Raw genomic sequence first — 25,721 nt, 5'->3', positions numbered from 1 at the left:
AGCTGTATACCATTAAACTTCCCCATTAAAAATGATGAATAACAACAAGGGAACATAAAAGAAAATAATAATAAATCATGAGAAGAAGTCAGAAGATACCCCCCAAAAAATCCCAATTAAAAAAAAATTTTTTTTATTGAGCACCACACATCTTCGATTTATGGTGGTACCAAAGATTGAACCTAGGATGTCCAGTGCCTCAGGCATAAAATTGTGTTGCACTACTGATGGCACTGTCTCCCTAGCCCCCAAATTCTTATTTTTCTTGAGTCCCTAAATCAAGAACAACAAATGCCTCCTCCCTCGAACTCTACATTATGCTTGGAAAGTAAACCCTAGCTTGTTTGAGCCATAATCAGTGGGTTCCCACTTATTTTGCAGCCAAATGTATTACTGTGTCATAGTCACTCCTCAGGACCATAAGATGCCCTGGATCCCACTTACATATGGAGATATTGAGGTCTGGAATGGAGAAGCAACTTCCTTGGGTCACATGGTCTAGTCACAAGTTTACTGACTCACCATCTAGCTCAAGCCATACCTCTTGGTCTATTTCCTCACATTCAGGCTGTGGCAGACGTAGCCAACAGCTGCTTCGTAAATTAAACACAGGCAGTGATGGCCTCGTCCCCAAATCCTTCCAGTCTCTTACGTAAGTAGCCCCCAGGCCACTGTCTCCACAACTTTGGACCCAGGACAGCTTCTTCCATCCTTTAAAAAGATATGTCCAAATGTAGAGTTTATGATCCAGGAAAGGTGTGAGCCATGAATCTGGGAGCTGTAGCTTCACAGCCAAGAGTCTGCCTATCACATTCTTATTCCGGTCCCCGCGACTTACATTAAGGGTATTCACTGAAGCACTGACTCATCTGCAGCTTGCGTTCAGCTCTGACACTCAAGTCATCTTCTGTTCTTCTTGTGCTCAACTGTTGCCCTTTTAGGTGCTGTCAACTTTCTACTTCTATTGATATTTGCGCTATTTTTAGAGGATCTTGTGAATATAAAAAGAAATAATAGTAATAGCCCTTAACATAGTCTTCATATTTTAAATAAATTAATTTTCAAAAAAAAAGCAAGAAAACTGTATCTAAGACTTTGTGACAACTATGGTGGTTTTCTTTGGGAGGTGGGAAGGTGGGAACATGGAACTTTGGTGGTGGGTGTGGTGTGGATCTATACCCTGTAATCTCACACTCTTGTGACCCACTATTAAACACAAGTAAAAAATGGGGTCCAATGAAAATAAATAAATAAAACTTAAATAAATTAATTTTATTTCCTTGAACACCACTGTTTGAAATCAGAAACAGTACTACTTACAGTTTAGGGACAGGAAAACCAAAGCTACAAGTTGTTGCCTAGGGTAAGGAGCTAAAGATTTTGGTATAGCTGCAGCATGACCCTGAGTGTGTTTGACCCTGGAATCTGCCCAGTCCTAAGGAACAAAGCCAGATGAATCTGTGAGGCTAGTCTCAGAGGTTCCACTGCAACCATTTAGACTTAAGTAACTTTTACTGTTTGTGTGAAAGACATCTGAAGATTTGGGGACTTTATGATGCATTTGGTGACTGAGGTTATTATGAAGGACCAAGGTTCTTTGCACTACTTCTCTGCACCAACAAGAAGAAGCCAGCAGCGCATCATCAGACTGGCTACCTAATGTCATGAAATGACTGCCACAGTCTACCCAAGAACTCTTTAACCAGCAGTGTCCAAAGCAATGAGGACAGGAAAGGGACAACTAGATCTCTGTTTATGTACCTTTCCCTTGTCAAAAGTAAACTTTGCCAGAAGGGTCTTGCAGAATTCCCACTGGCCAGAAGAGGGTCATCTGCAGGCTGGGAGTATGTATTGACCTGTCAACGCCCATGTTCAGTGGGGAAGCAATTACAGAAGCCAGACCTTTCACCTTCTGTATCCCACAGTGACCTTGGGTCCATACTCCCAGAGTTAAAAAATAAGAAAGCTAACAGGGGAGGGGATGGGATACAGAGTTCTGGTGGTGGGAATTGTGTGGAGTTGTACCCTTCTTATTCTATGGTTTAGTCAATGTTTCCTTTTTATAAATAAAAAATTTAAAAAAAAAAAAGAAATGGATCATCTGTCAACCCCTAGGCCAATTACAGGTCCAGAAGAATAGGATGATTGCTGGAAACCAAACGTGCTTTCTTTTCCCAATTGGCTGAGTACACCTGGTGGGCTGAACCAAGTCAGCCCACTTTCCTTCCACCAGCAAGGAAGTAAAGGGAATGTGACAGTAGAATAGACAACCCTGAAGAGAAGATGGGGCCTATAAAAACATAAAAGCCAGGGCCAGGAGTTGGTGCACCTGGTTATGTGCACACACTACAGTGCACAAGGGCCTGGGTTCAAGACCCCAGTCTCCACCAGTATGGGGAAAGCTTCACAAGTAGTGAAGCAGAGCTACAGGTGTCTCTCTGTCTCTCTCCCTCTCTACCTCTCTCCCCCCTCTCAACTTATCTCTATCTCTATCCAGTAATAAATTTTTTAAAAATAAAAAAGAAAATTAAAAATAAAAATAAAAATTTTATTAAAAATAAAAAGCCAAATATGTACAAATATAGACAGATAGTTGTAGAAATAATAGTTGACACATATCTACATCCTTGGGAGAACTGCTGTAGCTTACAATGGAAAGACTGGGATCCAGAATTCTGGTGGTGGGAATGCAGAGTTGTACCCTTGTTATCTTGAATCAATATTAAATTAGTAATTTTAAAAATCTAAAAAAAAAAAAAGAAGAAAAGATAAGCCCCAGTGTCTGACATCCCAGTATTTCTAAGATTTCAGTATAATTACCAATTTTGATTTGTAAGATTATTACAGGCAGTGCATAAGTGAAATTGTGATTCTTAAATTCTGTATTTATTAAGCATTAAATATCAATGGTGAAAATACATATATAGAATCACATTCCTTTTTTCTGATGAAACAAATGTATTTAAAGCTTATAAAGCACAAATATAGCTTTAAAACATTAATTATAGTTCATTCACTTTAAGATTTAGCAACTGTAAGGATAGGAAGTGCTGTTCTATATTAGCCTGCTTGGCATTTCTTCTAACTTTTCAGAGCCATTCTGCCTTCCACCTCCCTCTTGAGGAAAATAAACACCCACAAAGATTTTTGCATCATCTGCAAATATGATTCAAATAAAGCCTCCAGATCAAATATAATCCAGGCTCCTGGGCTGGGAGAGTCAGCATCTTGACTCCACTCCTTTCTTGGTATTTCACCTCTGTCTTAGTGGTTTTACAGTTTTATTGGCTCTGCCCCTCCTGCTGTAAGCTGCCACAAATCCTATTTCTGAAACAACAAGATAGGAATAATAAACAGAATGACCACTTGAGATTGCTTGTCCTGGTCAGGAATGTTCAAACTTCCCTAAGATATGAACTTTTTTTCATTTGAACCAGAATGTGGGGTCCATTGTAAACATCCAATATATAAATTATGGCCCATGGAATACATTAGGACATTTGTTAAAAGGAATGAAGCAAGCCAATATGTGCTGGTATCTATAGGAATAGATTTATGGTCCACAGAAATCTTCTGAAAGGAAGTCACCAATCTGTAACAAAGATTCTTGAGGCAAGATGTAGGGTTACATATGTAAGCAAAACAATATGTAGAGTATAAAGCAAGGATCAACAAACTTTTCCTATAAAGGGATAAATGGCAAATAATTTGGGTCCCTCTTGTAGCTATTTAAGTCTGATGTTACAACTACACAAATGCAACCTTAGCAGATGGGCATGAACAGAACAACAACTTTGTTCCAATAAAACTTTATTTATGAACACTGAGATTTTCATTTCATATAATTCTCATACATGATAAAGTCTTCTTTTGATTTTTCTCAATCATTTAAAAATATAAGACAATGTAAAAAAAAAAAACTTAGTTTGTAGGCTAGAAACTCTCCGAAAAGGGGGGGGGGGGCATATCTGTGTCAAGCCCGGACATCACCATTTGTGCAGAAAGCAGTGATCATATCAACTAAAATCCCCATCGACAGATGACCAGATAGTGAAGCTGTGAGATATATACCCAATGCCCTTGGAAATAAATGAACAAAACTCAAGGTGATTATGCTGACCAAAATCTAGTAAGGAAGTGAAAGACAATTACCAATAGCTTTACTCATGTGGTATATTAACAACGAAAGCAAGTGATCTGGAAAAACAAAAACAAAAGAAACAAAACAAGACTAACTATTCCACTCAGTTACCTGAGGGAAAGAGAAATAGGAGTGGCTAAAAGGGCCCTTTTGCTGGTGAAATGACGCAAGAGCTTTGGTGGTGGGTGCAGTGAGTCTTACACACTTCCAGGCATGTGATAGCTATAGCCCTGAAACTCTGTACTACCAATATTATATGTCAATATTAAGTCAATTAACATGATAGTGAAACTATATATATATATCTTTCATTAAGCATAAATATGCTTGTGCATGTGATATGTAGGCATATATTCATACTTTCAGAGAGAGAGAGAGGGATTAGTTTATATTTCTAAGAAGACATACCAGAAACTGGCAACAAGAAGTGTTTATGGGCCAGGGGACTGGAAGAGATCAAATGATAACAAAAGAAAGACATTTCTCACTATAACACTCTTAAACTCTTTAAATTATACCCTACCTGCTTATGTTACTTTTTAATTTTTTTTATTTATAAAATGGAAATATTGACAAGACCATAGGATAAGAGGGGCACAATGTAACACAATTTCCACTATCCCAGAGTTCCATATCCTATCCCCTCCCCTGATAGCTTTCTTATTCTTTATCCCTCTAGGAGTATGGACCCAGGGTCATGGAATGCAGAAGGTGGAAGGTCTCGCTTCTGTAATTGCTTCCCCACTGAAACGTTTTGTTTTTTTTTTTCAACCAGAGCACTTCTCACTCTGGCTTATGGTGGTGTTGGGAATTGAACCTGGAACCTCAGAGCCTCAGGCATGAAAGTCTATTGCATAAACCTCAGTGCTATGGGCACTTTTATAAAGCAGAAACTATTTTTCCAAAGCAAAAAAAGAATCCCTAGGCTTCTGTCAATGAAAATGAACAACCTAAATAAACATATGTCAGTTACCAATTTAAAAAAAAAAAAAAGAGTAACCACGGCACAACTCTAAGAAGTGCCACTCATAAGGTCATCTATAAAGTGGATCCCTGGAGATAAGCTGGGCCCACACTGTGTAGCAATCCTAGTGGAAACAAAATCAAGACCACAAGTTTGCATAAAGTGCAATTAGTAAGTGAACAGCAAGAGAGTCAATTTGGGGTGGAAGTTGTAGGAGGAGGAACAAAATTTGGCTATTTCCGTTGTATTCTGTTTCTTATCTAGGTCACAGTAGAAATCAATGTTCTGCCAATATTTACTTTGATCTTTGCTCCAGCATGGGGAAGAGATGCTTAGGCTTGGCATAAATGTGAGAGTGGAATTGAGAGGAGGAAAGAAAGACACTCCCCCTGAGGGAAAAGCATCTTGGGAAGCTAAATAGGAAAATGTCATTTATTTCACAGAAACACTTAAAGTCTGCCTGTTGAACGCCCACTCTTGGAATGCCCAATCAGTTTTCCTGGAAACATGGGGCTCTGTGAGACCCACTTAAGTGCAATTGGCTTAAGATGGGGCACAAATGGCAGCCTCCCACCTAGGTTAGCAGCATATTGTGGGCTAATACAGTGATTTCCAAATCAGCATTTCACATACACAGACAAGTGTTTGGCTTCCCTCAGAGTACTTGGAGCTTGGCCATCCTGGACATACTTTTCCACATGGAAACATGGAGCTGTACTCTTTTTTTTAATTTGATTTATTTATTATTGGATAGAGACAAAAATTGAGAGGGAAGAAGGAAATAGAGAGGAAGAGAGACAGAGAGACATCTACAGCCCTGCTTCACCACTTGTGAAGCTTCCCCCTGCTGGTGGGGACCGGGGGCTTGAACCTGGGTCCTTGTGCACTGTAGTGGGTACACTTAACTAAGTGCAACACCGCCTGGTCCCCTTGAAGCTGTTAACTGAATGGTAATTCTTTTTTCAGATGGAACAGGAGATGCTAGTTTGTCACTGTCCCCACCAATTTCTGTCACCCTTCATCAGGAGCAGCTCACTCCTTATTTCATGTATTCGTGATTAACTCACTAATATTTATTGATCATTGTTGGTGCATGGGTGCTGAGGTTATAGCTGGAACAAAACAGACACAGATGCCTTATTTTACAGAATATATCTTCCATTGAGGAAGACAAGGGTTAACCAAATACAAAAAAGAAATACAGAAAAGATCAGACAGAAGTATGTTCTGTGGGGGGAAACAGCAGCAAAAGGTAGAGAAGAATTAGATGTGGTGGAACAAAGTGACGTTTAAGCAAAGCTTTGAAGCAGGTGAGGAAGCAAATGCAAAAGGCCCTGAGGCAGGATTGTCCCTTTGTGTCTGAAAAACTGTGTGACTGAAGAAGCTTTAGTGAGGGGAGAGTGGAAGAGATGAGGTAGGAGAGCTGGTGGGTGCAAATGTAGTAGGACCCCTTAGGTTTTATTCATTTACCCTAAATGGATCAGGAGTCATGGACGGCTCAGAGCAGAGGAGGGACACGACACAGTGGGGCAGAATTGGGGATGCTTCCAACAGTGGAATGTGGAAGCAGGGACATGACTGAGGGTCAGTAGGAGCCCAGGCACAAGATAATGGTGGTCAGTAGAGCTGGAGGTGGAAAGAAAAGGCGGCAATGTGGACACACTGCTTTTCCCATCCAGCTCTTTGTAGGCCTAATAAGAAGCCCCCACCCCCATCCTGCAGAAACCATAGTTGGGTTTCTTTTTAGAAATAACTTTTTTATTTTTTATTATCTTTATTCACTAGATAAATACAACCAAAAATCAAAAGGGAAGGTAGCAGGGGTGCGGGGGGAGACAGAGAGACAGAAGCAGCCCTACTTCACCACTTGCAAAGTTTTTTCCCCCTGGTGGCCTTGAGCTTCCCTCTCACTTCCCTGGTTCTCACCCAGACACCCTAGGTGCTCATCACTCCCCCTCTCTGTAGGTCTTTCTTTATGCTCCTCCCAACATATGCATATATACTTTGTTATTATTTACTTGTCTGTCTGTCTTCTTTTGGGAGTACAGTTTCATAAGGGAAACAATACTACCTGTCTTTTCTGCTGATGTACCCCAGAATCTAGACCAGTGCCTGGAGTGGAATACGTTTTCAGGCAAAAGAATGAATAAGAAGCTATAGCTAAGGGGAGTCAGGCAGTAGCACAGCAGGTTAAGCACACATGACACAAAGCCCAAGGACCAGGTAAGGATCTCGGTTCAAGCCCTCGGCTCCCCACCTTCAAGGCTGTCACTTCACAAGTGGTGAAGCAGGTCTGCAGGTGTCTCTCTTTCTCTCCCCCTCTCTGTCTTCCCTTCCTCTCTCCATTTCTCTCTGTCCTATCCAACATCGATGACATTAACAACAATAATAATAACTACAATCATCAAACAAGGGCAACAAAAGGGAATAAATATTTAAAAAATTAAAAAGAAATGTTAAACAAAAAAAGCTATAGCTAGAAAATTACCAGGGGCCACATGAACCAGTATCTACTTAATACCTACTGTGCATTAAATGCTGTCCAGTCCTTCATTGCGTTGACTCATTTAGCCACCATAACAGTCTTTGGGGCTGGGAGCTGATTTCATCCCCATTTTGTGAATAGAGAAACTGAGATTTAGAGTGCTGAAGAAATGAACTATGGGCAGAGATAGGCTTCACACTAGAAATGTTGGGCTCTGAGACACCTGTTTTCCACACCACCTTCTGCTGCCCCACTGTGCGTTACCACCAGATTCAGCTTCGCAACTGACATTGCCTCTTTCAGTACGCCCAAAGTCTCCATGAGTTGACTTGATTATTAAATAGGCCTGTTTTAGGGACTCCGGTGGTGGCGCAGCGGGTTAAGCGCATGTGGTGCAAAGCTCAAGGACCGGTGTAAGGATCTCGGTTCAAGGCCCCGGCTCCCCACCTGCAGGGGAGTCGCTTCACAAGCAGTGAAGCAGGTTTGCAGGTGTCTGTCTGTCTTTCTCTCTCCCTCTTTGTCTTCTCCTCCTCTCTCCATTTCTCTCTATCCTATCCAACAATAACGACATCAATAATAATAATGTTAAACAACAAGGACAACAAAAGGGAAAATAAATAAAATATTTAAAAAAAAATTTTTAATAAGACTGTTTTACGGATGAGGAAACCAAAGCATTGAAAGTTGATGCTGTCTTGTCCATACATTGTGGTTCCTCGAGGGACACAGCCTTCAAGATCTTTTGCTTCTGTGTTAAGTAACAACTTTGTTGACAACTCCTGTGTCATGAAAGTCACTCTTTTAAAGTTACAATCCAGTGGGCTTAAGTGTATTCACAGAGTTGGAAAACCATCACTACTGTTTAATTTTAGCACATCGTGGCTTCCCCCAATGGAAGCCAGATACCCGTGCTGTCATTCCTGATGCCATCCTCCTCAACCGCTGGCAGTCACTGACCTGCTTTCTCTTTCTATGGTTTTGCCTCTACTAGACTTTTCATATAAGTGGAATAGCACAATATGTGGTCTTTTGAAACTGATTTTTCTAGCCTAGAACATGAGACGACTGGCTAAAGAAGTTATGGGATATATATTCCATAGAATACTACTTATCCTATGGTTTTGTCAATGTTTCCTTTTTATAAATAAAAAAAAGAATACTGCTCTGCAATCAAAAAAGATGATATTGTGTCCTTTGAGACAAAATGAATGGAAATGGAGGTGATTATGCTTAGAGATGAAAAGAGATGAAAGATAACTGCCAGTTGGTTTCACTCAAATATGGAATCTAGAGAACTGATACACATGAACTTGCCATAAAAAAAAAAATCCAAACAAAACAGAAGTAAGCAAACTGTTTGTAAGACTTATAAGAACTAGGATGGTTATCTTTCAGAGGGTGGGGATACAGAACTTTGGCAGTGGGTAGTATGGAACTACACATTGTTATCTTACAACCTTGTAAAAATTGTTAATAACAAAAATAAATAAATAAATAAAAATAAAATTCCATCTTAAGGACTGAGGAGATGGCTTAACAGAAGAAAAAAGAAAGGAAAAAAAAACTGACTCCTTGGAGGCCGGGCCATAGTGCAGCAGGCTAAGCGCACACGGTACAAAGCACAATGATTCCAGTTCGAGCCCCCAGCTCCCCACCTGTAGGGGGTTGCATTGTAAGTGGTGAAGCATGTCTGCAGGTGTCTTTGTCTCCCCCTCTCTGTCTTCCCCTCTTTCTCAACAATGACAGCAATAACAATAACAAATGGAAAAAAGTTAGCCACCAGGAGCAGTATATTCATAGTGCAAGCACCAAGCCCCAGCAATAACCTTGGAGGCAAAGAAAAATAAAACAAACAAAAAAAACTGGCTTCTTCCAGTTAGCCTGCTTTTTTGTAGGTTCATTCATGCAGGTTTGTGTGTGCTGATACTACATTCTTTTTCATGACTGAATGATATTCCTTTAATAGCTAGGTCGCATTTGGTTTCTCCATTTATCTGGTGGTGGACATTGGTTTTTGCATGTTGGGCTTTTGCTTTTCTTAGTTGTATATATCCTGGGATGGAATTGCTGGATCACATGGCAACTAACTCCATGCTACACCTTTATTTTTTTATCTTTTTTTATTATCTTTACTTATTTACTGGATACAGACAGCCAGAAATCGAGAGGAAGGGGTGATAGAAAGAGACAGAGAGATACCTGCAGACCTACTTCACTACTCGCAAAGCTTTCTCCCTGCAGGTGGGGACCGGGGACTCAAACCCAGGTCCTTGCACATTGTAACATACGTCCCCAACCGGGTGCACCACCATCCAGTCCCCTCCATGTTACACCTTTTTTTTCTCCCTTCTGTTGCCCTTGTTGTTTAACATTGTTATGGTTACTGATGTTGTTGTTGTTGGATAGGACAGAGAGAAATGGAGAGAGGAGGGGAAGACAGAGAGGGGGAGAGAAAGACAGACACCTGCAGACCTGCTTCACTCCTGTGAAACGACTCCCCTGCAGGTGGGGAGCCGGGGGCTCTAACCGGGATCCTTATACCGGTCCTTGTGCTTTGCACCATGTGCTCTTAACCCACTGTGCCACCACTCGACCCCCCCCATGTTACACCTTTTAAGGAACTGCCAAGCTGTTTTCCAAAGTGGCTATGCCATTGTTCTAGGCACCTTTATGTACTTTCTCCTTTGTCTTTTATGTCTAGGAGAAATATTTTCAATTTGTTATTTATATCCTAAATTAAACTTCACAGCAGTCTGCAATTAGTTTCCTTTGTAAAGTTTTGTTTTTTGATATTGATGAGATTATTAGTGTTTTCCTCTAAACCATTTTTTTTTTATTTCAGTATCACTTCACTGAGGGAATGTTGGTTGTCTCACAGGACTGTTGTTGTCACAAGGGTAGGTTTCCATATATCCCCAAGACAGATATCAGTACATTTCATCCTCCACTAAACCCTCATCTTGTTCTACCACAGGGACTTAGATCCTTAGCCTCCCCTGAGTGTTCCTCCCTTTCTCCTGCTGAGTCCCCAGATCTACTGCAGTAGATCACAGTCCATTGAGGTTTCACCTGGCATTGTCTTTTGCTGTGTTTCCTAGATCCCATCCGTGAGTGTGGTCATCTATTATTTGTCCTTCTTCTGGATTATCTCACTCAGCATGATTCCCTCCAGTTCCATCCATGATGTAGCAAAGGAAAAGATTTCAAGCCTGCATCCTTTTTAAACCCCACCAGCAGTGTGAGAGGTTCAGTTCTCCACCCTGCCCCCTCCTCATGCTGTTCTTAGAATAAAGTGATGTGAAACTCTCCCATTGAGTGGTAGGGCTTTTCCCTCTCTTCCTGTCCCTTCCCCCTTGAGCCTCAAAAGACCCTGAAAACAACACTAACAAAGTGTTTACTAAACAGGAACCAAAGGTGGGAATGGAACAGGTTAAATTAGTATTCTTTGTGTGGGAAGAAGCTAGGAAGTCTATTTTAGGTATGTTCCAAGGGGTCCATGACTTTAGAAGTTTTTGCTTAGCTTGAAAGCTAACATGTAGGTGGACCAAAAGTTTTGTCTGAAGAGATGGTGTCAGAGTTAGGAATAGGGATGGAAAGCTGGATTAGGAAGTATTAGTAGTAGCAGTAGTAGTAGTCGTGGTGATTTAATAATGGTCGAAAAAATTGTAGGGTAAGAAGGGTACAACTCCATACAGTTCCCACCACCCCTCCACTGGAAGGTGGGTCCTGTTTATTAAACAATTTGCCCAGCTTTATATCTAACTGTAGCATTTCATCCACCAAGTTGAAAACACTACTACTATGATTCCAACCTGACTTCCTTGGGCAGAAAACCTCACCAGTATGTCCTGGAACCTCACCTCTCCAGAGCTCTACCTGAAGAGGAAAAGATAGAAACAGGCTGGGGGTATAGCTCAACCTGTCAATGTCCATGCCCATCAAAGAAGCAGTTACAAAAGTCAGAACTCCCACCTCTGCACCTCAAAAAAGAATTTTGGTCCATACTCCCAGAAGGATAATTAAGGGCATTTTCAGTGGAAGGGATGGGATACAGAGCACTGGTGGCGGGAACTGTATGGAATTATATCCCTATTATCTTACAGTATTGTAAAATCATTATTAAATCACCAGTATAAAATTTTAATGAAAATAAAAATGACAAAAGTCAGTATAAATGACCCTTTGTGGTTCCCGATATCAGACCATAAATGTGCCCTCCAGATAGAACTGAATATTTAGAGATGAACTTATTATAGTATTTGCCAATGTTGGTTTGTAGTGATGCATGCTTGAAATTCATCTAATATTACAGTGCAGTGCTGCTTCACATTTTCTGTTAAAGCCCTACAATTTCATTTCGTTCAGAGGAAGCCCAAACTAGCCCATCTGGAGAAGTCACATATAGGATGTCCTGCTTCAATGCCTCTCCGGGTGACACGGGCACCAACTCTCCTCTAGCCTTTGAATCTCCCCAACAGAGACACTGAGGTGGAGACAAAGACTTCCCTATGCCTTGTCTGAATTCCTGGCCCACAGGATCTGAGTGACAGAAATCCAAGGGAACAGAAAAGATGTTTTGTGCAATATGTTTCAGGGTGGCTCATTAGAAAGCAATAGTAAAACACCCAGTTAACAAGGACAAGGTGAGAATTTGAACCCTATTCGCCTGGCTTCATAGTCACCCCTTCAGTCACATAAATGCTCGGTGACCCGATGGGTGCTGCTCCACACCTCAGGCTATGATGACGGGGCTAGTCTCTCTCTCTTGTGCACTTTGACTCAGGACATTTGGTGAGAGGTTCCTCTCTGGCTGACCCAAAAGCAGTATTAACCACTGATGGTGACTTTCTTGTCAGCTTGGTTGTTGCTGCCTTGTTATTCAATGCACAGGAGTTTCTGTTCTATGTAGAAAAGTTAGAGGGGAACTAAAGTTCACTTCTTAGACTCACTGCACAGGGATGGTCTCTGTGAAACACTTGACTTGAATTACACAACCTTAACTTCTATTTACTAGTTTTTTATTTTTATTAGTTATTTAGTTAGTTATTTTCAGGAGTTTACAGTTTGACGATAACCAATAAAATTACTGTATTTCCTTTTGCCCTCCATACCACTTCCATTACCAAAGGTCTATGTCCCCATCCCCACCCTCATAGATAACCACTATACTTCTCCCATGGTCTTAGATGTGAGTTGACATTTTTTTCACATCTGTGTGCTCAATTCTCCTTGAATATGAGTGAAAACATTCTGTAGTTGTCCTTTACCTCCTGACTTGCTTCACTAAGCATAATCTTCTTTTCCATCTACTTTATCCCAAAAAGACATAATACCATACTTTTTATTGCTAAGTAATATTCCATTGTTTCAAATGTCCATTTTTGTTCCAATATCACATTGTTTTGACTACTATTGCTTTGTAATATAAACTTAAGTCAGGAATTGTGATGTCTCCATTTTCCTTCTTTATCCTCAGGATTGCTCCTGCTATTTGTGGGTTGTTGGTTTTTTTTCCCCTATGGTTCCACATAAATTTTTGGATAAGTTGTTCAAGTTCCTTTAAATATGTATAACCTTAACTTTCCATGGGTGTACACTGAACCAAAAAAAAAGAGAGATCAATGATCTAGACCGTGATGGTGACTGCAGTTGGCAGTTCCTAGTTTTTTCTTTTTTTTTTCTTTTCTTTCAATGTGTCTTTTTTAAAAATTATTATTTTTTATTATTGGATAGAGACTGAGAGAAATTGAGAGGGAAAGAGACACAGAGACACCAGTATCACTGCTTCACCACTTATGAAGCTTTCCCTCTGAGGTGGGGACCAGTGACTTGAACCTAAGTCCTTGTTAACCTTAATGTGTGCACTTAACTAGGTGCGCCACCACTTGGCCCCTTCTTTAAGCGTGTCTTTAAAATAAAACAACTACTCTGTCCAGCAGTCATTTTCATTTACTAAATGGCCATAATGCACTGTGGTTGAAAGAAAAATTAACATATTTTCTTGGATTTGTATGTGTGTGTGCCAGGGATTGACCCTAGGGCCTCAAATATACTAGGTATGTACTCTACCATTGATCCCTGGCCTCCAGAATTTTTATGTTTTTCCCTTCCTTCCTTCCTTACATTCTTACTTTGTTCTTTTTTTTTCTTTTTTTTTTTTTTACAACATTCTATATGTTGTTGTTGTTTGTCAAGCCAAGACTTGATACATGCCCGATGCTCCAGAGCCTTTTTCATTCAGATAAAGAGACACTGCAGCAGCAGAGGAAGCCTTAGTATCTCCCATGTAGTGCTGGGGTTCAAACATACAAAGCACACACCTACTTCCTGGTTCTCATTCTCTCTCTCTCTCTCTCTCTCTCTCTCCAGTCTACTATTTATGTGTTAAAGTACAGGCTTACATCTATTCAAAAGTATGCTGTCACACCACACCCACCATCAAAGAACTATCAATCGATGAAGCAGCAGCAGCTATGTTTCCCTCCTCTCCTCTACTCTCCTGGGTCAACTAGGAATACCAAAGGAGATCACCTGGGACTGCAACAAGACAGAACTAGAATGACTTCGGGAACCCAACAAGTCACCGGTGAGTGCAAACACTTGTGGCTTGTGGACAGAGAGGAGCCTAAGGAAAGACTGAGCATCTGGTGACAGTCTGGAAGTTTATCAGCTAAGGTACCACTACCAGTCTATTTTACCAACAAAAAGACTGCTGAAGGGAGGAGAGGACTCCCCTAAGACTCACCAATGCAACTGTGAGTCTCCATTGCTACTGCCCTCAGAGGCTGGAGCAGCAGAGGGGAGACCCAGTGGTGACATTGGGGGATAGAGAACTGACCAGAAAACTTAGGAGAAGATCTACACCCTAGTGCCCTAGCGGTGGGGCTGTGGTGGGAGCCTTTCCACATTGTTCTCCTGATTAGAACATGGTGAATAATTGTCTCAGAACCTACAAACTATAGACAAGACTTGTTTAGACACTCACAGGGCCCAGCAGTGCTGCCTGGCTTGGCAGAGAAGTTGAATTGAGCCTGGAGATTTGGATCCCTGGGGTGTGAGAGTCTCTTTGCATAACCACTGGATTATCTCTCCCCCACCCTGATTTATCTCTTGGTCAGGAGTGAGTGATTAAGCTAAAAATCCTGCTTATAGTTTAAAAGCCTTCAGGTTCCCTTAGCCTACAGGGAAGAAGAAGAACAAAAGAGGATTTAAGGGCCACTGTGCTCCAACCCAGGGATTGAAATAATATTGAAACAACTGTTAATTTCCACAACTGTGAACTCTTTAAGTACCTTGCTTAGACACAAGTCAATCTAGGCAAAAGTTATCAGTAATTTGAAAAGTACTGAGAGAGGAATCTCATAACATACTATAGTAGACTGGTTAAACCAACAAGAAGAAACATTGGAGAAATGAACCAGGACAAAAGTCCAGCTAAAACCCCCCAAAGGTTGAAGCACAGAATAATGAGGTCAGCATCCAAATGCTAATTAAGGAAATAGTCACGGAGTGGGTAAAGAGTGTGAAAGAATTGTCATCAGAAATGCAGAAACAACAAATGAGACTCTGGAAGGAAACACTAATTATCTCAAGGTTATTAGAGAGCTGAAAGCTGAAATAGCTGAGCTAAGAACACAACTAGCTGAACAAGCTAAAACAGTATCAGAACAGGGTAACAAAATAGATAAACTACAGAAAACAATAGAGGTGAGGCAGAAGTTGAAAACAAGATCAGGAGAGAAAACACAAGTAGAACCTGAACTGGAGTTGGTGTATTGCATCAAAGTAAAAGACTCTAGGGTGGGGTGGGGGGGCAGAGTACAGGTCCAAAAAGGATGATAGAGGACCTGGTAGGGGTTGTATTATGTTGTGGAAAACAGAGAAATGCCATGCATGTACAAACTATTGTATTTACTGTCGAATGTAAAACATTAACCTCCCAATAAAGAAATTAAAAAAACAATAGAGAGGAAAGAGAATAGAATAAATGAGGTGGAAGACAGAATTAGCAAGATCAAGGACAAATTAGAGACAACTAACAAGAAGTAAGACATCTCAAAAAGAGATTGAGAGATACTGAAAACAACAAGAGACATATGGGATGATTTCAAAAGAAATAATATACATATTATTGGCTTACCAGAGGAACAAAGAGAGGGAGGGGAAGAAATCATTCTAAAGGATATAATAGCTGAGAACTTCTCTAGTCTAGACAACATAAAAGACATAAAGGTTCAAGAAGCCCAGAGGGTCCCAAACAGAATTAACCCAGATTTAAAACACCAAGATACATCATATTTGGAATGGAAAGGAATAAGGATAAAGAAAGGATCCTGAAGGCTGAAAGAGAAAAACAAAGAGTCACCTACAGAGAAACACCCATAAGATTAGCAGCACACTTCTCCATACAAACACTACAGGCCAGAAGAGAATGGCAAGATATCTATTGAGTGCTCAATGAGAAAGGCTTTTAACCAAGATTACTGTTTCCTGCTAGACTGTCATTCAGACTAGATGGAGGCACAAAATCCTTCTCAGACAAGCAACAGTTGAAAGAATCAACTATCACCAAGCCTGTCCTGAAAGAAGTTCTGAAAAGTCTCCTATAAACAGTCAGACCACCATAAATAGGCCATATAGAAGAACACTCTAAAATAAACTACAATAATGGCATTAAAATATCTTCAATCTATGATATCAGTGAATGTCAATGGACTGAATTCACCTATGAAAAGGCACAGAGTAGGAAGATGGATCAGAAAACACACCCCAACAATATGCTGTCTACAGGAAACACACCTAACTCAACAAGACAGACACAGACTCAAGGTGAAAGGATGGAAAACTATCATACAAGCCAATGTCCCACAAAAAAAGGGCAAACAGCTATTCTCATAATTGACATGATATACTTTAAAATAAATAAAATTTAAAAAGGTAGGGATAGATGTTACTTAATGCTCAGAGGATCAGTCAATCAAGAGGACTTAACAATTAGTAACATCTATGCATCCAATGAGAAGCCATCTAAATACATCAAACATCTACTGAAAGAGATACAGCAATATATTAACAACAGCACAGTAATAGTAGGGGACTTCAACACCCCACTCTCTCAACTTCACAGGTCATACAGACAGAAATTAAATAAAGACATGAGGGAGATAAATGAGGAGATAGATAAACTAGAACTATTGGACATTTTCAGAGTCATTCACTTCAAGAAACTGGATTACAGATTCTACTCAAGTCCACATGGGTCATTCTCAAGGATAGACAATATGTTAGGCCACAAAGCCAGCATCAGCCAGTTCAAGAGCATTGAAATCATCCCAAGCATCTTCTTAGACCACAGTGGAATCAAACTAACACTTAATAATCAACAAAAGATTAGTAGTAGTCCCAAAATGTGGAAGCTCAACAGTACACTACTTAACAACTTCTGGGTCAACGAGGAACTAAAGGAAGAAATCAAAATGTTTCGAGAGTTCAATGAAAATGAAGACACAAGCTATCAAAATATTTGGGACACAGCTAAGGCAGTACTGAGAGGGAAGTTCATAGCCATACAAGCACACATTAGGAAACAAGAAAAAGCACAAACAGCCTGATTGCACATCTTAGAGACCTAGGAGAAGAAGAACAAAGGAACCTTAAAGTAGCCATAAGGACAGAAATCACTAAAGTTAGGGCAGAAATCAATAATATTGAAAATAAGAAAACCATACAAAATATCAATAAAAGTAAATGTTGGTTCTTCAAGAGTGAACAAAATCAACAAACCTTTAGCCAGATTCACAAAACAAAACAGGGAGATGACCCAAATAAATAGAATTGTAAATGAAAGAGGGGATATCACAACAGACAAAGCAGGAATTCAAAATATATCATTTGAGGCTTCTATGAACAAGTATATGCCACAAAACTAGAGAACCTGGAAAAATAGATACCTATGAAGTTCCTAGATACCTATGAACTTCCAAAATTAAATAAAGAGAAACTAGATAATATGAACAGTCCCATCACAGCTAACGAAATTGAAACAGTTATCAAAAACCTTCCCAAGAATAAGAGTCCTGGACCAGATGGTTTTACAAATGAATTCTACAAAACCTTCAAAGAAAAACTAATACCTCTACTTTAAAAAGTCTTCCAGAAGATTGAAGACACTGGAATACTTCCTTCCAGCTTCTATCAAACCAACATCACTCTGATACCAAAAGCAGACAGGGACACAACCAAAAAAGAAAATTACAGACCAATATCTCTGATGAACATAGATGCTAAAATATTGAACAAAATTCTAGCCAACCGGATACAGCAATATATTAAAAAGATTGTTCATCATGACCAAGTGGGGTTTATCCCAAGGATGCAAGGTTGGTTGAATATACGTACATCAATCAATATTGTGATCCACCACATCAATAAATGCAAGACCAAAAACCACATGGTCATATGAATAGATGCAGAGAAAGCCTTTGACAAAATACAACATCCCTTTATGATCAAAACACTAAAAAAATTAGGAATAGATGGAAAATTCCTCAAGATAGTAGAGTCTATATAGAGCAAACCTACAGCCAACATCATACTCAATGGTGAAAAACTGGTAGCATTTCCCCTCAAATTAGGTACTAGACAGGGCTGCCCACTATCACCATTATTATTCAACATAGTGTTGGATGTTCTTGCCATAGCAATCAGGTAGGAGCAAGGAATTAAAGGGTTACAGATTGGAAGAGAAGAAGTCAAACTCTCCCTATTTGCAGGCATGATAGTATACATAGAAAAACCTAAGGAATCCAGCAAGAAGCTTTTGGAAATCATCAGGCAATACAGTAAGGTGTCAGTCTACAAAATTAACATTCAAAACATTCCTCTACGCAAACACTAAGTTAGAAGAAGTTGAAATCCAGAAAGCAATTCCTTTTACTATAGCAACAAAAACAGTAAAATATCTAGGCATAAACCTAACCAAAGAAGTGAAAGACTTGTATACTGAAAATTATGAGTCACTACTCAAGGAAATAGAAAAAGATACAAAGAAGTAGAAAGATATTCCATGTTCATGGGTTGGAAGAATTAACATCATCAAAATGAATATACTACCCAGAGCCATCTACAAATTTAATGCTATCCCCTTCAAGATCCCAACCACATTTTTCAGGAGAACAGAACAAATGCTACAAATGTTTATCTGGAACCAGAAAAGACCAAAAGAATTGCCAAAACAATCTTGAGAAGAAAGAACAGAACTGGAGGCATCACACTCCCAGATCTCAAATTGTATTATAGGGCCATTGTAATCAAAACTGCTTGGTTCTGGAACATGAATAGACATACTGACCAGCGGAATAGAATTGAGAGCCCAGAAGTAAGCCTCCACACCTATGGACATCTAATCTTTGACAAAGGTGCCTAGACTATTAAATGGAGAAAGCAGAGTCTCTTCAACAAATGGTGTTGGAAACAATGGTTTGAAACATGCAGAAGAATGAAACTGAACCACTATATTTCACCAAATACAAAAGTAAATTTCAAGTGGATTGAGGACTTTGATGTTAGACAAGAAACTATCGGATACTTAGGAAAATATTGATAGAACTCTTTTCCACATAAATTTTAAAGACATCTTCAGTGAAATGAAACCAATTACAAAAAGACTAAGGCAAACATAAACCTATGGGACTACACCAAATTAAAAATCTTCTTCACAGCAAAAGAAACCACTACCCAAACCAAGAGACCCCTCACAGAATGGGAGAAGATCTTTACATGCCATACATCAGACAAGAGTTTAATAACCAACATATATAAAGAGCTTGCCAAACTCAACAACAAGACAACAAATAACCCCATCCAAAAATGGGGGGAGGACATGGACAGAATATGCACCACAGAAAAGATCCAAAAGTCCAAGAAACACATGAAAAAATGCTCCAAGTCTTTGAATGTCAGAAAAATGCAAATAAAGACAACAATGAGATACCACTTCACTCCTGTGAGAATGTCATACATCAGAAAAGGTAACAGCAACAAATGCTGGAGAGGGTGTGGGGTCAAAGGAACCCTCCTACACTGCTGGTGGGAATGTAAATTGGTCCAACCTCTGTGAATAACAGTCTGGAGAACTCTCAGAAGGCTAGACATGGACCTACCCTATGATCCTGCAATTCCTATCCTGGGGATATATCCTAAGGAACCCAACACACCCATCCAAAAAGATTTGTCTATATCCATAGTCATAGCAGCACAATTTCTAATAGCCAAAACTTGGAAGAAACCCAGGTGTTCAACAACAGATGAGGGGCTGAGCAATTTGTGGTCTATATACACAATGGAATACTACTCAGTTATTAAAAGTAGTGATTTCACCATTTTCAGCCCATCTTGGGGGGAGCTTGAAGAAATCATGTTAAGTGAAATAAGTCAGAAACTGAAGGATGAATATGGGATGATCTCACTCTCAGGTAGAAGTTGAAAAACAGGGTCAGAAAAGAAAACACAAGTAGAGCATGGACTGGAGTTTGTGTATTGCACCAAAGTAAAAGACTCCAGTGGGGGGTAGGAGGAGAGTACAGTTCGTGGAAAAAAATGAAGGAGGACCTAGTGGGGATTATATGTGTAAAACTGAGAAATGTTATGCATGTACAAACTATTGTATTTTCTGTCAACTGTAAAACATTAATCCCCCAATAAAGAAATTAAATATATATTTTTAAAAAAACCAAAGAACTATCAATCCTACCTCACAGTCCATCCACCTTCATCTTGACTCTACAAGAGAAGAAGGCTTTTCTCTCCAAGAAACACAGGATTCATTGATCTATATCATTTTGCACCTGCCTTTTTAATATAATGACATGCTTTGAACAAGCTACTTTCCATTCAGAGTAAACTTTCATCTGACCATCTTTGTAAAAGGGAAGCTTTCACAAGATTCACATGACACTTTGATCTGGACTAGTACACAGTAAAAGTCTTCTGAAAGTACCATGATTGTGCCATATTTGTAAAAGGGAAGCTTTCACAAGATTCGCATGACAGTTTGATCTGGGCTAGAACACAGTAAAAGTCTTCTGAAAGTACCATGAGTTTGCCAGTCATAATGCTAAGTGAAAACAGTCAGACAGGAAAGGTTACATACTGTATGGTTTGTGGGGTTAGAACTTGAGACATTGGTTAACCTTCAGGGAGAGTTACTGAGAGGGAACATGAATGGGCTTCTGGAATGATCTGTTCATTTGGGTGCTGGTTAGACAGATCTTTATCGTGCTTCCCCTACTGTGCTTTGCAGATACTGGGGTGCTTATTATTAATGTCTACAAACTGAAGGTTTGTAGTACCCTTTTATCAAGCAAGATTTTCACCACCATTTTTCAAACAGCACATGTTCAGTTTGTATTTCTTTTTTGTGTGTGTGAAAAATACTTATTTATGTACATAGAAAGGACAGCTGCAGGGCAGGGATAGATAGCATAATGGTTATGCAAAGAGAATCTCATGCCTGAGGCTCTGAAGTCAATCCCCCACACCACCAAAAGCCAGAGCTGATCAGTGCTCTGGTAAAAAACAAAAAATAAAAAAAGACAGCTGCAAACCCCTCACAGAGGACACTCCACCCAAATAAAAATCTTAGCAGCAAAGACCTATTTCCATTGGTATTGTCAGGACAGCTCAAGTTGGAAGACAGGGTACTCAATGTACCCTTCCTACTGCTGAATTCTGAACAAAGCAGGAAAAAGGGACTATTGCCAGAACTGCGGTCCAGTGGGAACTGGGGTGCCTGGTTATCCCTAGACAACAGGCAGTGACTCAGTTATGGGGCTTAGACCAGGAGCAATGCAGAGACTCTTCCCTGGGTCCTGTTGCCTGCTATGTGGAAAAGCTGGCAGCAGGATGGGACCCAACAGGCAGCACAGGAAGGCAATCAGTATGGGCTCATGGGTGCATGTGAGTGTAGTAGGGCTCAGGCTGTACATTTCCTTGTGCCTCCATCTGCCGTCCTTTCCCTGATAGCAGCATGACATTTGCTCCTATGTCTTTCTATGGCTATGGATCCAGAAACCAGGTGTTTCTTCAAATAGAATAGCTTCGGCCCACACCTATGGACATCTAATCTTTGACAAAGGGGCTCAGACTATTAAATGGGGAAACCAGAGTCTCTTCAACAAATGGTGTTGTAAACAATGGGTTGAAACATGCAGAAGAATGAAACTGAACCACTGTATTTCACCAAATACAAAAGTAAATTCCAAGTGGATCAATGACTTGGATAATAGACTACAAACTATCAGATACTTAGAAGAAAATATTGGCAGAACTCTTTTCTGCATAAATTTTAAAGATATCTTCAACGAAACGAATCCAATTACAAAAAAGACTAAGGCAAGTATAAACATACAAAAAGACTAAGGCAAACATAAACCTATGGGACTACACCAAATTAAAAATCTTCTTCACAGCAAAAGAAACCACTACCCAAACCAAGAGACCCCTCACAGAATGGGAGAAGATCTTTACATGCCATACATCAGACAAGAGTTTAATAACCAACATATATAAAGAGCTTGCCAAACTCAACAACAAGACAACAAATAACCCCATCCAAAAATGGAGGGAGGACATGAACAGAATATGCACCACAGAAGAGATCCAAAAGGCCAAGAAACACATGAAAAAATGCTCCAAGTCTCTGATTGTCAGAGAAATGCAAATAAAGACAACAATGAGATACCACTTCACTCCTGTGAGAATGTCATACATCAGAAAAGGTAACAGCAACAAATGCTGGAGAGGGTGTGGGGTCAAAGGAACCCTCCTACACTGCTGGTGGGAATGTAAATTGGTCCAACCTCTGTGGAGAACAGTCTGGAGAACTCTCAGAAGGCTAGAAATGGACCTACCCTATGATCCTGCAATTCCTCTCCTGGGGATATATCCTAAGGAAGCCAACACATCCATCCAAAAAGATCTGTGTACACATATGTTCTTGGCAGCACAATTTGTAATAGCCAAAACCTGGAAGCAACCCAGGTGTCCAACAACAGATGAGTGGCTGAGCAAGTTGTGGTCTATATACACAATGGAATACTGCTCAGCTGTAAAAAATGGTGACTTCACCGTTTTCAGCCGATCTTGGATGGACCTTGAAAAATTCATGTTGAGTGAAATAAGTCAGAAACAGAAGGCTGAATATGGGATGATCTCACTCTCAGGCAGAAGTTGAAAAACAAGATCAGAAAAGAAAACAGAAGTAGAACCTGAAACGTAATTGGCATATCGCATATCGCACCAAAGTAAAAGACTCTGGGGTGGGTGGCTGGGGGAATACAGGTCCAGGAAGGATTCAGAGGACCTAGTGGGGGTTGTATTGTTATATGGGAAACTGGGGAATGTTATGCATGTACAAACTATTGTACTTACTGTTGAATGTAAAACATTAATTCCCCAATTAAAAAAATAAAACAATTTAAAAAAAAAAAGAATAGCTTCAGATGGGCAACATGGCAAAGGTAATGGTTGTCCCAAGAAGGCAAGACAGATGACTAGAAAAGTGGTTGGCTCCATTCAGAGATCCTTGATTTTTCTCTTTTTGTGAAATAACGGGCTGGTGGCAGGTAATATGACTCAAGAGTAGCATGGTTCCAATTCCGTTCTTACCCTGAAAGAAGTTTCTTTACTGACCTCCCAGATAGCATGGCTTCAGCAGACAGAGGCTATTCATGCAGCTTGGCTCCTGACTGCTACCTGCCTTCTTAGCAGGCGCCCACTATCTCTCTCATACCAACAGACTTCACATTTCCAGGGTAAATCTCAGATGCCGGTCAGACCACAGCTGGAGGGCCCGAGCAACCCAATGTGCTCAGGGTAGGGAGGAGGGCAAGTGCCTAACAGGGTGTCCAAATGACCTGATTCTAGACATTGGACCTGGGACCTGAGTTGAAAGGGACCTTCTTGAGCTCCGTCCACATGCACAGGTACTCCTGGATGACAGTCAGGAGTGCAATGCACACAGCTTGAACCAGCCGGTTCCTAAGGGAACCGGGAGCTGCAGAATTAGCAGCCCAGGAGGTGAAAGAATGGACAGTGACAGTGAAATCCAGACACTGTTTCTCTCAACGGATAAAATACAGCAAGCCCAAGGCACATGTAAGGACATTGAGGACAAAGGACATCATGCACAGTTGGCTTAGAGGGGCGGAAAACCCAGGGTCTGGTTGTCTAATACCTGGTCCAGCAATGAGCTGCTGCACACCAGCCAATCCACCAGTGCCAGCTGCAGCCCCAGCAAGCTGTAGTACATGGTCTGCATGCGGACAGTTTGTGAAAGGATCAGCAAAGGGTCCCAAACATAGCTTTGGAACTGGTCCGACATGCCTGCCGTGGGGGTCCATCCGGGCCTGGGGCAGCACCACCAGGCCATGGGTGTTGGGTCCTTCCCCCACACACACTACTCAAGGATCCAGCCGTCTGAATGTGACCCCAGTCTCACCTGCTGGCTCCCCAAACTGTGCTAAAAGACAGAACCATGGAGGAGAGGTCCTATCTGCCTAGAGAGGCAAGGCTTCTTTTTTTTTTTTAATTTTTATTGTCTGTATTTATTTATTGAATAGAGGCAGCCAGAAATCAAGAGAGGGGGTGGACAGAGAGAAAGAGAGACAGAGAGACACCTGCAGCACTGCTTCACCACTCGAGAAGCTTTCCCCCTGCTGGTAGGGACCGGGGACTCGAACCTGGGTCCTTACGCATTGTAACATGTACACTCAACCAGGTGAGCCACCACCCAGCCCCTTGAGAGGCAAGGTTTCAACAACTGGCTGGTCGCAGCGACTGCCCATTTTGTGTTTCTGTGTCTCATTTAATTAAGGTACGCACACTGCCTCTTTAGAGATAATGCAGAATGCTGGAGGGGGCGCGGGGAGTAGTAGTGCAGCGGGTAAAGCACACATGACGCAAAGAACAAAGCCAGGGGCAAAGATCCTGGCTGAAGCCCGGGGACCCCCACCTGCAGTGGGGCCACCACACAAGCGGTGAAACAAGTCTGCAAGGGTCAAAAAAAAAAAAAGAGATAATGTGATTGCACACTTACTAGACCACAGTATAATCCAAATATAGTTTTTGTATATACTAGGAAGCAAAACAAAACAAAAAGTGTGATGTACTGTATTACCTTACTGCAGAGGTGTTGGGTAGTATGCCAGCTCCCCCTGGCTTCTGCTTAACCAAGCACCGGTATGCCTGTATAGGGATTGGTTTGATCTCATTCAAAGCGGTCTATTTACATGGTTTGTTCCCATTCAAAGCGGTCTATGTACATAAATCACTTTTACATTTACATAAAGCACCACACTCCATCCAGGGCATTAGTGGTTCAGTGATAGAATTCTTGCCTGCTCCGCCCCCTCTCCTTGTCACACCCTGATTTTCACCAGTCACTTTTCTCTCCACCCTCTCTACATCACATCCTGTTTACACCCTACTTGGAAAGTATGTAAGGACAACATTGTTCGTTTTAGTTAGTTGGTAGTTGAGTTAGATTAGCTTAGCTTGGTATAGATTGAGCTGCGTCCTGCATGAATAAAGAGATACTGCGTACAACCCAGCCTGACGCTGTTGACTGGCTACGGAAGAAGGGCAAACGCTAGAAGAAGAACCCAGTCATGAGTCCCGGGTCGTCTGTTACCCGCCCATGAAGCCAGCCCGGTGAAAACAACACAGAGGTCCAAAGCAGAACCCACAAAATCCCTGAGCTGGGCCTGTGTGTGAGCCTGTCCTCCTCTCGAGAATTCACCACACACTGTGTACACTTTCCAGTGCAGTTAAACAAGAACATACAGTGTTCTGAGAGCATGAGTGTGCTGCACAGAAACATAGCTCATGCTTCCCCAGACTCACTCAAGCAAGTGTGGCTATTTAGAGGACTGGATATAAAGCTGGGAGTTCCAAGTCTGAATCCTGACTCAGCTACACTAAATCTGTGACCTTGAGACAATCATTCAATTTTTCTGGGTCTCTGTTTCTTTTTTTTTTTTTAAGAATTTATTTATTGGGAGTAGGGCTGTAGCACAGCAGGTTAAGCGCAGGTGGTGCAATGCACAAGAACAGGCATAAGGATCTCGGTTTGA

General features: G+C 40.9%; 1 long non-coding RNA gene and 1 pseudogene across 2 annotated transcripts in view; both read right to left on the bottom strand.

Annotated features, from left to right (window-relative positions):
• The window catches only part of LOC132536764 (uncharacterized), a 107,827-nt gene that overhangs the window by 79,979 nt on the left and 2,127 nt on the right, over positions 1–25,721 (bottom strand). The gene's annotated exons all lie outside the window — the stretch shown is intronic.
• LOC103122523 (protein SYS1 homolog) lies at positions 23,511–24,306 on the bottom strand (annotated as a pseudogene).

This window comes from Erinaceus europaeus, chromosome 1 (assembly GCF_950295315.1).
Source record: "Erinaceus europaeus chromosome 1, mEriEur2.1, whole genome shotgun sequence".
In the NCBI taxonomy this organism is placed as follows: Eukaryota; Metazoa; Chordata; class Mammalia; order Eulipotyphla; family Erinaceidae; genus Erinaceus; species Erinaceus europaeus.
Note: the sequence above shows the minus strand (reverse complement) of the source record. Positions and strands in the feature narration are given on the sequence as shown.